This window comes from Pavona decussata, unplaced genomic scaffold (genome assembly GCF_977016875.1).
Source record: "Pavona decussata unplaced genomic scaffold, jaPavDecu1.1 SCAFFOLD_386, whole genome shotgun sequence".
Classification (NCBI taxonomy): domain Eukaryota; kingdom Metazoa; phylum Cnidaria; class Anthozoa; order Scleractinia; family Agariciidae; genus Pavona; species Pavona decussata.
In genome coordinates this window covers 3,894,762-3,907,721 of record NW_028145758.1, presented here as the reverse complement: position 1 = coordinate 3,907,721, position 12,960 = coordinate 3,894,762, and the positions used below count along the sequence as shown (strand labels likewise).

Genomic DNA, 12,960 nt, shown 5'->3' with positions numbered 1-12,960 from the left:
AAATATTTGCTTCGTTTTCACGTCACATCAAAGTTCTAGCTTTCCTATCCTGTTTGAGGTCACCCTCAACGGTCTTCGTCCAATTTTTTATTGGGCAGTTTTCCTTTCCTGCGAAAATTTGCCTGTTTTTGTCCGCTACTCGCAAAAACAGTTTGCAAAACTTTGTTGACCAGTCGCACTGGCTGGACTCTAGACTCTGATCACGTGCGCCGGTCACACCACTCGATGACGTCAATCGTGCGTCTATACTCTAATCACACACTCCTCTAGACCAATCAAAACGCGAGTTTTACACAGTTCATTGTATAATAAGCAATCATCAATCGTAGAAATTTTTTCTAAACATCTGATGAACTCTAACAACTGGTATTGTATACGCGCTTACTGCTATTTTGTTTGTGAAACTCTCCTTGTGCGATGGCAAACTAAAATCTTTTCACAAGAAGAAAAAAATACTACAGAACGACCTAACAGAAAGAGACAGAAAGAAAACAACAATAGTACAAAAATTAATAGCGGAGCTCTCGCGCGCGCCGCAGGCGCGCGCAGCAGAGCCCCATAGTTAAGAGAATTTTGGTTTGGATATGACGTCATTTCTGTCCATCCGACCGCCCGTACGCAATCCCACAATGCTAATGAGCCCGTGTTTGTTTGGCGGGAAGTTGCACGTCGAGATAGTTTGGCAAGATGCGTTTACAACAGAAATGCTAAAGAACAAAAAACACAAAGACAATTTATACGTATTTGTTGGATATGTTGACAAACGTGGAAAGAAGAGAAAGAGAGAGAAAAAGAAAAAAAAAAAGCGGAGATGATCAAGCATAGTTGAACGTGGAAGAGAGCGACGGATAGCAAGTTAGAGCAGGCCGACCGGAAAAGAAAAGTAAGCTTAAGTTTAAAGAAGCCTCACATTTGCCTATATCACCCGTTCGTGATCAGTTATGGTAACTTTTCGAACTCTAAAATAGCATTACATGGACACTTTAATCGCTTTCGATACCAGCAATATTCGAGAAGTTAATTTTAAAAAATTTTTTTTTCGTGGCCGTGTGTTTTTTCGTTTGCAGCGCACGGCCCTTAACCTTATAAATGTGTTTGTAAACAAACACAAGTTTCAAAGCTCTGAAATTATTCTACCAAACACCAAAGAGTACGTTTCGGTATTCTCTTTTTCTTAAACTTAGAGACTAGAATAATTACTAATTAAGAGCAGAATTGACACAGTTTTTAATATCCAATAATTTTTCGCCGGGAGCTTACTTGCCGTCGCAAAAAATACCATGTCTACGTGATTACGACGGCCGTTTCAACAGATCATTTGTAAACCAAAAAGGTTTCTTCCCGGAAAAAATCGATAACTTCCCTTTATGTTACGTGTTTCAAGCTTTACACAGATATTTTAATCGTTTATTAAATTCTCGATACCATCGATATTCGTGTAGAAATTAATTTTTGAACATTTTGTTTCGTGGCCGTGTTTTTTTCATTCGCACCTTTCGGCATTCATGTGTTTGTAAACACACATAAGTTTAAAAGCTCTGAAATAATTCTACCAAACACCAAAGACTATTTTCCCGTATTTTCCATTTGTTAACGTTTATTTAGAGACTAGAATTATTACTATAGGACCAGAATTGACACAGTTTTGGATTTCCAAACATTTTTCCCCGGAAGCTAACTTGCTCTCGCAGAAAATGTCATGTTTACGTGATTCCGACGGCCGTTTACAGATCATTTGTAAACGAAAATGCTTTCTTCCAGGCATCAATCGATAATTTTATTTATGTTATGTGTTTAAAGCTTTACGCAGATGCTTTTATCGTTTATTAAATTCTCGATACCATCGATATTCGTTTAGAAATTAATTTTTGTACAATATTGTTTCGTGGCCGTGTTTTTTTCATTCACACCACACGGCTCTCATGCGTTTGTAAACAGACACAAGTTTAAAAGCTCTGAAATAATTCTACCATACACCAAAGACTATTTTCCCTTATTTTCCATTTGGTTGACGAGACTAGAATTATTACTATACGAGCAGAATTGACACAGTTTTGAATTTCCACTCATTTTACCCCGGGCCGGTAACTTGCTCTTACACAAAAAAATATTATCATTCGACGGTCGTTTACAAATCATTTGTAAACGAAAATTCTTTCTTCCAGTACATGTATTTCCTTAGATTGGTTCTCGCAACCGTTAAACAGAGATCTCGACTCGTCTTGAAGAGATGGGGAAAACCACCTGAGGAAATCCGAGCTCTCACTGAAGTGCCTCGAGAAATTTTCGTTATCTGGCAGACAAAAAGATAGACGGAACTCGTACAAAGTAATTGTTCTCAGAAACATCAGATCTAGAGCCGTTTGAAAAACCGTTTAGTTTCATAAAAGATCCAGAGTTCTTGCAAGCAACAAGGCACTAGGTGCGTTTGTCAAAACACTGAGGAAAAATCGTGAAATTGCTTGCGTAGTAAACAAAGAAACACTCACCCGAGAAATCGTTGAAAAGCATTTCCAGTCTTTCAGCTCGGCCGAACTGACACAACAAATCCTTCGCAGCTTCAAAATACTGTTTGGCTTTAGCTTTTGGTGCTAGAAATTTGTAGAAAATCTTGCCGGAGCGATTGGCGCACAAGACGAATACTCAATTTTTTACTGAGCTTGATGCAAAACGCTCTCGATTTCATTCAAACTTGAACAAAGCTGCCACTTTCATTCATGCCGGTCCGCGCGCGGAAAAATGTTACAAGTTTCTTTTTTTTTTTTTGACAAATAAAGTTCAGCTTTTCTGCTATAAATCTGTGCTTTGTCATCAATGTGTTGAATAATAAAACAATTATCCTACTCAATCTTGCGGAATATCGCCTCATTTTAGCCAACTCGGCCTACGGCCTCATCGGCTAAGTATCAGGCGATACTTGTTCCGCGCGATTTCGCAGGATAATTGCTAATTGTAAGAAGAAGTAGCGAGTTGAAAGCACTTGCATGGTCGCCATGACTGATTTTAGTTTCTAAACTGAACAAATGTCAATCCTATCCAAGTTTTTAGCTTTGACACAAATAATCCGGCTTTTGCTGATTCCTGTAAGAAACACGAAAACTAACGTTTAGGAATTCCCTTTCTAGCTGCAGCACTTGATTTCCATGTATTTGTGGTACAAACAACCCGGCTTAAACAGTCGAACTCCAAAGAACTTTAGAGAAGTCGTTGTTTTTGGACACAAAATTAAGAAACCAACGGAATGTAGAACTGGCGCCGGTTCAGCCAGCCTCCATTGTAACAAATCAGCATTCAAAAAAAATTTGCCCTCTGCATTGCATTGTTATTGTCTGGGCAGTTTGCTGCATATGCACTAAAAATATAAGTGCAGATTTGATGAGGAACTGGTAAGGTTATTACGTTCATACATTAAGCAGATTTTTATAAATGCTATGAAAAAAATTGGAGCTCCGCTTTTAGGCTTGGCTAAATATATATATTAGAGTGTTGCTAAAAAAAGATACACTTCTTTATCCGTTTTTCTGCTCCTCATTTTGAACTGTCTTAATGGAATAGCTGCTATTTTCAGCGTGGAATCCAAAGCTGTGTTCACACTGAACTTTAATTATATTCAACTGCAGTATGCTTGAAGCTATCATACTCCATTTTATTTTGTTCAATTATGATTCGGTTCACATGTAACAAAACTGGCAGCATAACCTCACAATCGAAGTTAAAAAAAATCATGGTGCCCAATCTCGGCTTGGCGGCCTTGATTTTACTACCATTATAAGCCATTCTCAGGCTAGAATTAAGGCTCGGAAGGTTGCCTGATATTTTGCTGCCGTCGTGATTTTGCGATATTTCTGCTTGAGGTTGTTAATTTAATTAACACGACACTATTGCGCACTTCTTGTGTACCCTCCTTTGGCCATTCCTTGGCTTACTTGAGCCCACACGAGTTTCTTATTATGCCTGATATTTAAATCGTTTTGCACCGCCTTTTCGCTCCACAAGCCAATAAGCAGTTTCGTCTCTTTGTACGCGTGTTACCACATGTCCGCCATTTTGGTCAATCACCGGCGCTCTGTAATTACTTCAAACAACCTCCTTGAGCTCGTTTGAACTAATCATAATCCGATTATAATCCAGGGCCAAGTTGTTCAAAGCCCGATTAAGCTAATCCCGGATTAACGTGAACTTCGATGCGAGTTTAATTAATAATTAATAAAGATTTTCCCAAAAGATTTTTGTGCGTCAGTTTTGCCTTAGATCTCTTAGCCTTTTGCTTGAAATAAGCCTTTTAAATCATTTTTAACGGGCAAGATGAAAAACTCGATTAACTTTTAATCGTGGATTAGCGTTAATCGGCTTTCGAACAACCGAACCTAGAACTGTAATTAGTTGATGTGAACGCCCTCCATATATAACTTAATTATAATTGGGGACAAGTGTGAACACAGCTTAGATTTTAAACCGGCTAAAAATTGTAATTTATTTCTCCTCAGATTCGCCTGTGTACACTCCAGACGATGGTGGCAACTGGATGTTGGCCAAACTGAATGTTCAGGTCACTGATCTCGGATATGGACAAATTGTGGAGCACCTTGCGAAGGTATACCTTCTTCTGCTCTAATCAATTCGAGACTTCACCACCCCCACTCCCCACCCCCACCCCATCCGATTTAGAGTTCGGCCGTTTAGGCTTTAAAGTTCAAGACAGTCAATTTATCGATCTCGGATCGACTTCTTGATATCTTCATCACCCAAAGTAGAGTTCAACCGTAAATAAATCAGTTGTGGGGACATTAAAGACTAAGTACTAACGGCAGACTGATCCCAACGACAGAGGTGACGAGCTTGATAGAATAAAAACAACAAAGGCTAGAATAACTGAAATATATTTGTTTGTTAAAAACAATTTTTTCCGGATATTTCGGTTTGCAACACAAACCTTCCTCGAGGGCTGAACGAAAAGGAAAAGTAAGAAACATGAAAGGATCGTTACATATGAAGATTTAAAATATAAAATACATGACAATGATTGGTTGGTTAGGACTAAGTTACAAATGTGAGACATGTCATTGGCGTGTTTCGTCACGTCTATTTTATACCAAGAGGGTGCAATGTTTTAGCTTTGTTGATTAAAAGAGCTTCACGAGCCTTCCAGACTGAGTCACGTTTGCTGCGTATAAGTTCAAGCGGGAATAGGTGGACGTCGTTGATTGAGTGGCCAGGTTGGTTGAAATGTAGCGAAAAAGGAGTAGGGTTGATTAGTTGATGGTGATTCAGAATAGATCTGCGGTGTTCCCCGAAACGTTCATTGAGTTGGCGCTTTGTCTCCCCAATGTATTGCGAGTGGCACTTCTTACATTGGATTAAATAGATGAGGTTTTTGGAATGGCAAGATATGTAGTCAGTAATTTTACGTGTTTCGTTAGTGGCGAAAAACGTGTAGTTCTAATGACCTTCTCGGAGAAATGAGCGAGTTAGGCATCGTGGGTGGTTGCATTTATGAATACCTGCGGGTTGTTGATTGGAGGGCTCGTTTTCACGTAGCTTGGAATGGACCACTCACCAGGAGTTCACGTAGACTTGCGTTGCGTTTGTAGGCGATAACTGGCGAATGAGGGAAAACTTGTTTGCAGTTGGCGAAGGACTGGAGGATGTTGATATGCTTCTTTACAATAGATGAGATTTTGGGAAGAGCAGGATTGAAGGATATGACAAAGGGTGTTCTGTCTGTTTTTGTGGCTTTCTGTTTTTGTGACTGTAGTCAGTTGCTTGACGTGGGATGGCTCGCACGCGATTTGCATCTCTTTGTAGGGAATAGCGGCTAAAACCACGTTTGACCAGTTGCTTGATGGGTTCTTCGCTTTGTTTGTCAAAGAAAATTTCTTACTAAAGTTCTTACTAAAAGGAATTTTACATCTAATGTTTAAAATAATTTAATTTAACTTTTGGTATCTTATCTTAGTACGCGCGGTGTGATCGGTCAATTTTGCTTGCCGTATTTCACTGTACAACCCGCTAAATTTGAACGTCTTATACCCAATTAAACTCAGAGTTATGATAAACATCTTACTAACCTCGTCTTCTGGGTCAGTACTGTAAGTTACGGATCCTCGTTTTATTCCCGTTGATTTATAAACGCGCGAAAAAAAATCGCTCCATAACTTACAGTACGAACCTCGAACTCGGTTAGTAAGAGGTATGTTTTTCAGTTAATTCTTTTTACCTTTCTTTTCGACGCACAACAAAGACCTTGGACAAAAAGCATAGGAGAGTGTAATTGTTCAATTCATTGAATTCTAATGCCTTGAATTCTTACTTAGACTTTTTAACCTCTTTATGCCTACGTACCCCGAATGGCGGTGATGCATTTCTTGTTTTCAGTTTTCAAAACTGTATTTCGAGGTCTATGAACTACGATTGGAAGTAGGATTAGTAGGTATTTTATTGATTGCATCAACAAATGCCCTTAGTTTAAGTAATAAAAATTCCAAAAGAACGAAAAAATAATAATAATAATAATAATAATAAAAAAAAATTATAATAATAATAATAATAATAATAATAATAATAATAACTGATATATTTTCTTAACGTACATTTCAATTTGTAACCTTCAACTTCTCTTTTACCATATGATTAACCTTGCTTTTCCCCTTTTCAAGGTTCATTTCCTGATGGATTCATTCTGTGTGATATTAAAATTCACCATGTCGGTCCTTCATCCTTTGCATCAAATACTGAGGTATCATTGCAGAGAGGTAGTGGTCCCGAACACGATTGGAACTCCAGAACTTGTTGACAACGGAGCATTGATGGATCAGTTGTTTGCATTTGGACATGAAGGAACATATCGACTCCTTAAAGATGCATATCCATTATCCACGTGGGACATCACAGATTTTAGAAGCGAATTAAAGGTGCGCTGTTCCATCATCTTTCCATTATTTACTGTTTTTGTGACTTGGGGATAGCAGAGGTAAATAACGGTTAGCTTAAATCTGGTGCCATTTCAGTTCAACTTAATGTGGCTCTGAAGGGGCCATGAAAGCCTTACTCTAACTCGCTATTTTTGTTGTTCTTTAATGCTAAATATCCGTAAATTATAAAAAGAAAACGATACGGCAAACGTTGCAAAAATCAATCGGATGCGATAATCGATGCGGTTGCTAGAAAATTAAACAAAGAAAATACAAGTTACTACTAACTGCAAAAAGGGCGAACAAAAAAATAGCAAAAAACATAGGAATAACAAAATAAGCAGAAAGAGCTAAAGTGATACTTACAAACGTTATATGACCTCTAAAAGCGGAAAAACAAAGTGATTTAGAAAACGCAAAAAACCTAAAACTGTATTCTCCAAAGCACAAAACGAGAATAAATAAAAAAGCAAAGACGCGAATTTTTATACTAATGAACTATGGAACAATAGACGAAGTTATGCAGAAAAAGCTAACATAATAATAATAAAAACGACATACCAGCGTGACACAAAAATGTTCCTAGAAAACAAATAAGTTCGTTAAAAAGGATGCGGCCGCAACAGGCTCCAAAAAATGGAACGATAGCTCTCTCTTGGCCACGATATTGAACGAGAAACTGAGCTGTTTAACGTGTCCGCCACATGGCTCCCCTTAAAGTGGCAGTGTCACGGTGATTTTGCTGTACTTTGGTCAAAACTGCACAGACATTTGACGAAATACCTCTTTACTAACATGAAATTGCTCTTAAAACACCAGGAAGAAAATATTGAGGGATTTCTCCAAGGAAGAACTGACCATAATTAGTTTTCGCGACTTCTCTAAAATACACAAGCAGATATTTCAAGATTAATCCAAGAAAAATTTTCAAGTTGTAATCCATTTCCATCCTAGCCATCTACAGTTAAACATATTAAACTTAAACTAGTTTCTGTGCACTAGAATGGTTGTTGTTAACAAGAACGAACCGTTATTTGAACGATTCCATCGATTGAAGTATGTTTTGTGGCCATTCACAGTAATACTAAAACAGGTGACACTGGCCCTTTAAGCAGGCGAAAAAATTGATATAGAATATATGTCAGTAATCTCTTAACTTTGTTTTTGCTTCAACAGAAACGTGGAGTTGATGACAGTGATCTTCTGCCATACTTTCCTTACCGGGATGACGGCAAGGAAATCTTAGAAGTCATTGAACAGATAGTGAAGGACTACGTGGACTTGTAAGTATGATCGATTATCGGCCACAGACACAGACAAGTTGTCTTGCTCTAAATATTGTTATTGGTGTTTGTGTGTGTGTGTTTGGCTTTGCTAGAAAGTGTTTTTTGTTTAACTGTTCTACCTCCGTTGTAAATATTTAATTTACATTATTTAAACCAGCTCCCTGTCATTTTTAGCTTCTTAGTTATTTCAGGGGGCTGGTAAGCCCTTAACATTTCAAAATCTTTTAAACTAAATGTATGAATAACTTTTAAACGTGGTAATAAAGTCTTGCTGTTGTTGTTGTTGTTGTTGTTGTTGTTGTTGATCAATTGCCGAGGGCTGAGATAATTAAAATAAGAAGATTTCGATCACTAGATTAGGACATTTCAAGACATTTTACAGAACATGTAAATACGCGACAGAACAAATATATTTCCTTCCTTCCTTCCTTCCTGCCTTCCTAAATTCAGTTTCTTGATGTTTGGAGAAATTAGTACATTAAATATGAAGGTTTAAAGGTAAAAGGAAAACATAATAAGGAGGGGAAGATATTAACATATTAATACGTAGTAAAATTAAACATATACCTACAGAAATATAACATTACCTGCCTTTGCTCACTTTTGTTAGCAATCGAAAAATAATCTCCAAATTTTCTTGAAAACGGATCATTAATGTTTTTGGCTACGGAATGGAAACAGAGAGCTAGTTTACAAGGGGGAAGGGTAATCCTAGCAAGAGGTTGTCCTAGGGTGCCTTAGCACTCATGAATACATTTCTTCCTTTTTTACGCGACCTGTTTACAAGGCAGATAGCACTAGGGCTCCCTCCTTGTAAACAGGCCCAAGCTTGGAAAAAGTTGGGCGGACTATTTTAAGTTCTTTCCTCGTGTCTTAAGCGTCCTTCACACGGCAAACTAAAGTTGGCAAACTTGTGTTGGCAAACTCAAATTGGTGTGTGTTAACGGCACAAAAACAGTCGGCAAACACGTTGACAAACTGTCGGCGACAAATAGAACTAGCCTCTATTCTCGCCAACTTTTTCTCCAATTTTTTCGTGTCGGTAAACTCGTATTTGACGCTCCAAGGGTGGGATTTCTACTGATGTAAGGTTTCGTTCAAACCTTTCTATTTTTCCAGCGCTTTCTGTTTCTTCTTCGGCGATTAACATACAATCGGACCAAGACACAAGCGGCAAGTCTTCGCGAGTGCCACTGCACTACGTCGACCATGTTGCAAATTTAACGTGTTGTGATTAGACGCGAGTTTGACGTGTGAAGGTACGAGTTTGCCAACTTTTTGAAGTTTGCCAAAACGAGTTTTGGGGCGCATCCTGTTTTGAACAAAATTCACTTGATTTCATGTCATTGGAGTGTACAAGTCATATATGAGCAAGGTACTAGCTAAGTAAATTTAAGTTTAGTAAATATGCATGGATAAAAATCATGACACGGTGCTTTTGAATTATCATTTATATTTCACGCTCAGGAGTCTGGTTAATCAAGTTTTTACAAAATTATGTGATGCTTTTATTCCTATTTCTATGTTACTGGCATTTTATCGTTTTTTTTTTATTGTAAACTTATTATAAACTTCGCTCTGAGTCTAATCATTCATTGTCTCCGAAAATTCCTGGAGAGAATCGTCGATTGAACTGTTTCACTGTGTTGTGTAAACTATTATTTAAGGTATTATCACGACGATGAAGACGCAATAAAAGATCACGAACTTCAAAGGTACCTCGATAACTTGTCTACTAACGGCAGAGGTATTGGAAGAGTAAGTACAAAATCACCCATGTGTTTTTATTGATCAAATTGTTGTTGTTTTCTGTTTTTGTTTCCTTAACTACAACGTTGTCCTACGGAATTCCTAACACTTAAATTTAATTACCGGTTTATGACGCATGCACATTTGCTTTTTGAATGCACTGCCGCCTTGAAATAGACTGAGCATCATTATGCAGAATTAGCGAAAAGAATATACTCTTTCCCTGAAATGTTCCGGGTTCTTCTATTGATTGATTGATTGATTGATCGATTGATTGATATATATATATATTTTTTTTAATGCTGGTCTACAATTTTTTTTCTTTAGTGGTTTAGGTCACTACAGAACTGTTGATTAAATTGTAACATGACTTTACTTCGTTGGGCCATCGAATTGTAATAATCAGGGGCTGTTAGACCAAAATATAAAAAAACAACAACAAAAACAAACAAGATACTTGGGGAGTAATAAGATATATCACGTCACAGTCTAATTAACTGTTCAAATAAAATTATTCTCAGTACAGAATACTGAAACATTGAACCACCCTTAACTTTAATAGATTCAAGGATTGCCGTCGAGCATTCAAAAAAAGACGAACTCTGTGATATTGTAACCCGCATCATCTCACATGTGAGCATTCAACATGCTGCAGTCAACTACCCTTTAACAGACTATGCTCAATACACGCCAAACCTACCAACCAAGCTCTACGATGATACCAATGTGGTACATGATGACAAGTTTTCTCTTTTGCGGCTGCCAAATGGGAAGACTTCTGCTGTAAGTGTGATTTCATTGTTTACCTGAAGACTGGATAGCATTTTGCGCAAGAGACTATGAGGTAAGAGAGCGAATCCCCCATATATGCCCCTCTTCCTATGAAAATTTTTTTCAATCTATTTTTGTTTGCGTTGCTATTTTAATGTCGACATCTTATTGGTCAGTTAGAGTGACGTCATTTAATTTTAAACTCAATGGCGGATTATAATTTCCCAAAATAGCATGGCGCGAACTAAAAAAAGATTGAAAATATTTATCATGTGGCACAGGGATTCGCGCTCTTACCTCATAGTCTCTTGACAATTATTCCACGAGCGCGCGTTGGATATGAGATGATCACAGCCAACTCGACGCTACGCGCCTCGTTGTCTATCTATCATCTCATACACAACGCGCGCATGTGGAATAATTGTTAAATAGACCATAAAATGACGTCAAAAAATGTTCAAAACTCAAGTGGAACCACGAGCCACAGGCGAGTGGTTTCACTGTCAAGTTTTGGACATTTTATGGCGTCATTTTATGGTCTATAAAAGTATAGACCACAGAAAACTGCCGTCGATTTTTTTTACAATAACATGCAAAAAGTACGAGCAAAATTGGTTATTTTTTCGTTGAGAAAGCGCGCGTTTTACATCTGACGTCATTTTTATTGTCTGTACTCTTATAAACAATACCTACGAGCCAATAAGCGCGCGTGAATTTGGACAGTTATTGTAAAATAATGGTTCGGTTTTGTTAACAACAACCTTACTAGTGCACAGAAACTAGTATCAATTATGTTTGACTGTGGATGGCTAGGATGGAGATGGATTGCAATTTGAAAAAATTGGCCAGTTTTTTCAAGTTCCTTCTGACTATTTTGGAAAAACTGCCAAAAGTTGATTATATTATTATTATTTCGGAGAAGTTATTTCATGTTTTCTTCCCAATGCTGTGAGAGCAATTTCATGTTAGAAAAGAGGTTTTTAGGTTCAAAATCTCCGTAACAGTGCCCCTTTAAAATCTCTGGAATTCCCTTTCTGATTATATTAGGTCTTCTTCAACTCTTGGTGAATTTAAGACTAAGAATTTCTTTACCAATTAATATTTTCGTGTTTTAGTTTTAATTACCCGTAATTTTCACGGCTCTTTGCAGTTAATCCGTCAGTTATAATCAAATGGTTTGGCTTTTATAATTTTACAGATCGAAGCGAGTTTTACCAACAAACTGGGATTGTATCGATTCGACTCTTTGTTCGAATACGGGAAGAATCTTGAGGATCTCAAGGCGGCGAGACTCGTGAACAGTTCCTATAGTCACCTCACATATTATGTTCAGCCTCGTATGCAAGCAAAGAATGAAGAGCGGAAAGAGAGAGGTGACCTGACCTATCCCTATCTTATTCCAAAATGGCTGCCCAGTGGAATTCAGACCTAGCTGATCATTTTAGTGCTTAGATCAGCGCATACGTTTTGAGGCGTAACCAAGATTGTCGAGAAAAAGTAGCGTAATTTAGTTGCAATGGTAATAGCTAATAAGCCGGCATGTGTCAAGTTTCATTGTCCACAAGAGTGGATCTTGTAATAACAGTAGGGATTAGTTAGTTGAGGTTATAACGGTCGTTATAGTTACCTTTTGCACTTTGTAAGTCTGCTGCGCAAAAAAAATAGTAAACAAACAAGCCAGCCATGAATCGATTCGTAGTCAGGTTTTTATCGTGTTTAAGTTACAGCATAAGAGTGTAACACTTGACTTGAGTGTGAATTTTCAGTTTGCAGCCGAAACGCGGGATGAAGTAAGGATCAGTGTGTTGACGTTTCAGTCATTCGAGCTAAGATTAAACAAAAATTAAACAGTGTTTGCAGGACAGATTTTGTTTGAGGTATTCAGTGGTTGCTCCATCAAGTAAACTCTATCATGTTATGACAAGAGGTGACATGTCGTCGGCCTCTGTTTCTACTAAAGTAGAATGTTTTTCAAGGGTTTTGGTCTACCATTTTGGCAAAATTAAGTCTGCGAAAGTAGTGTGAAAGAATTTCCCTCAGTCTTTTTCGTGCAAAGCTTACCGATGTCATGTTTTTAACTGTTGGAAATTCCTGAAAGAAAAATAAACCTTAATTGAACTAAATCCTTGGACGTTTCGTGACTACTGGTCCGGTTTCTCCTGCATCCCCTTCAATGTTGGAACTCAATCGATCAGATTCTACAACAACATTCAGCTGTGACTTTAACACGGTTTGTGTCCAAT

General features: G+C 37.7%; 1 pseudogene across 1 annotated transcript in view; it reads left to right on the top strand.

Annotated features, from left to right (window-relative positions):
• LOC146451754 (allene oxide synthase-lipoxygenase protein-like) overlaps positions 1–12,583 on the top strand; it is a 38,491-nt pseudogene extending 25,908 nt beyond the window's left edge. Inside the window, exons 7-12 of the transcript XR_014859968.1 lie at positions 4,488–4,594; positions 6,657–6,911; positions 8,088–8,194; positions 9,865–9,955; positions 10,509–10,729; positions 11,916–12,583. The product of XR_014859968.1 is annotated as an allene oxide synthase-lipoxygenase protein-like (transcript). The remainder of the gene's footprint in view (positions 1–4,487; positions 4,595–6,656; positions 6,912–8,087; positions 8,195–9,864; positions 9,956–10,508; positions 10,730–11,915) is intronic.
• The last annotated feature ends 377 nt before the right edge of the window (positions 12,584–12,960 follow it).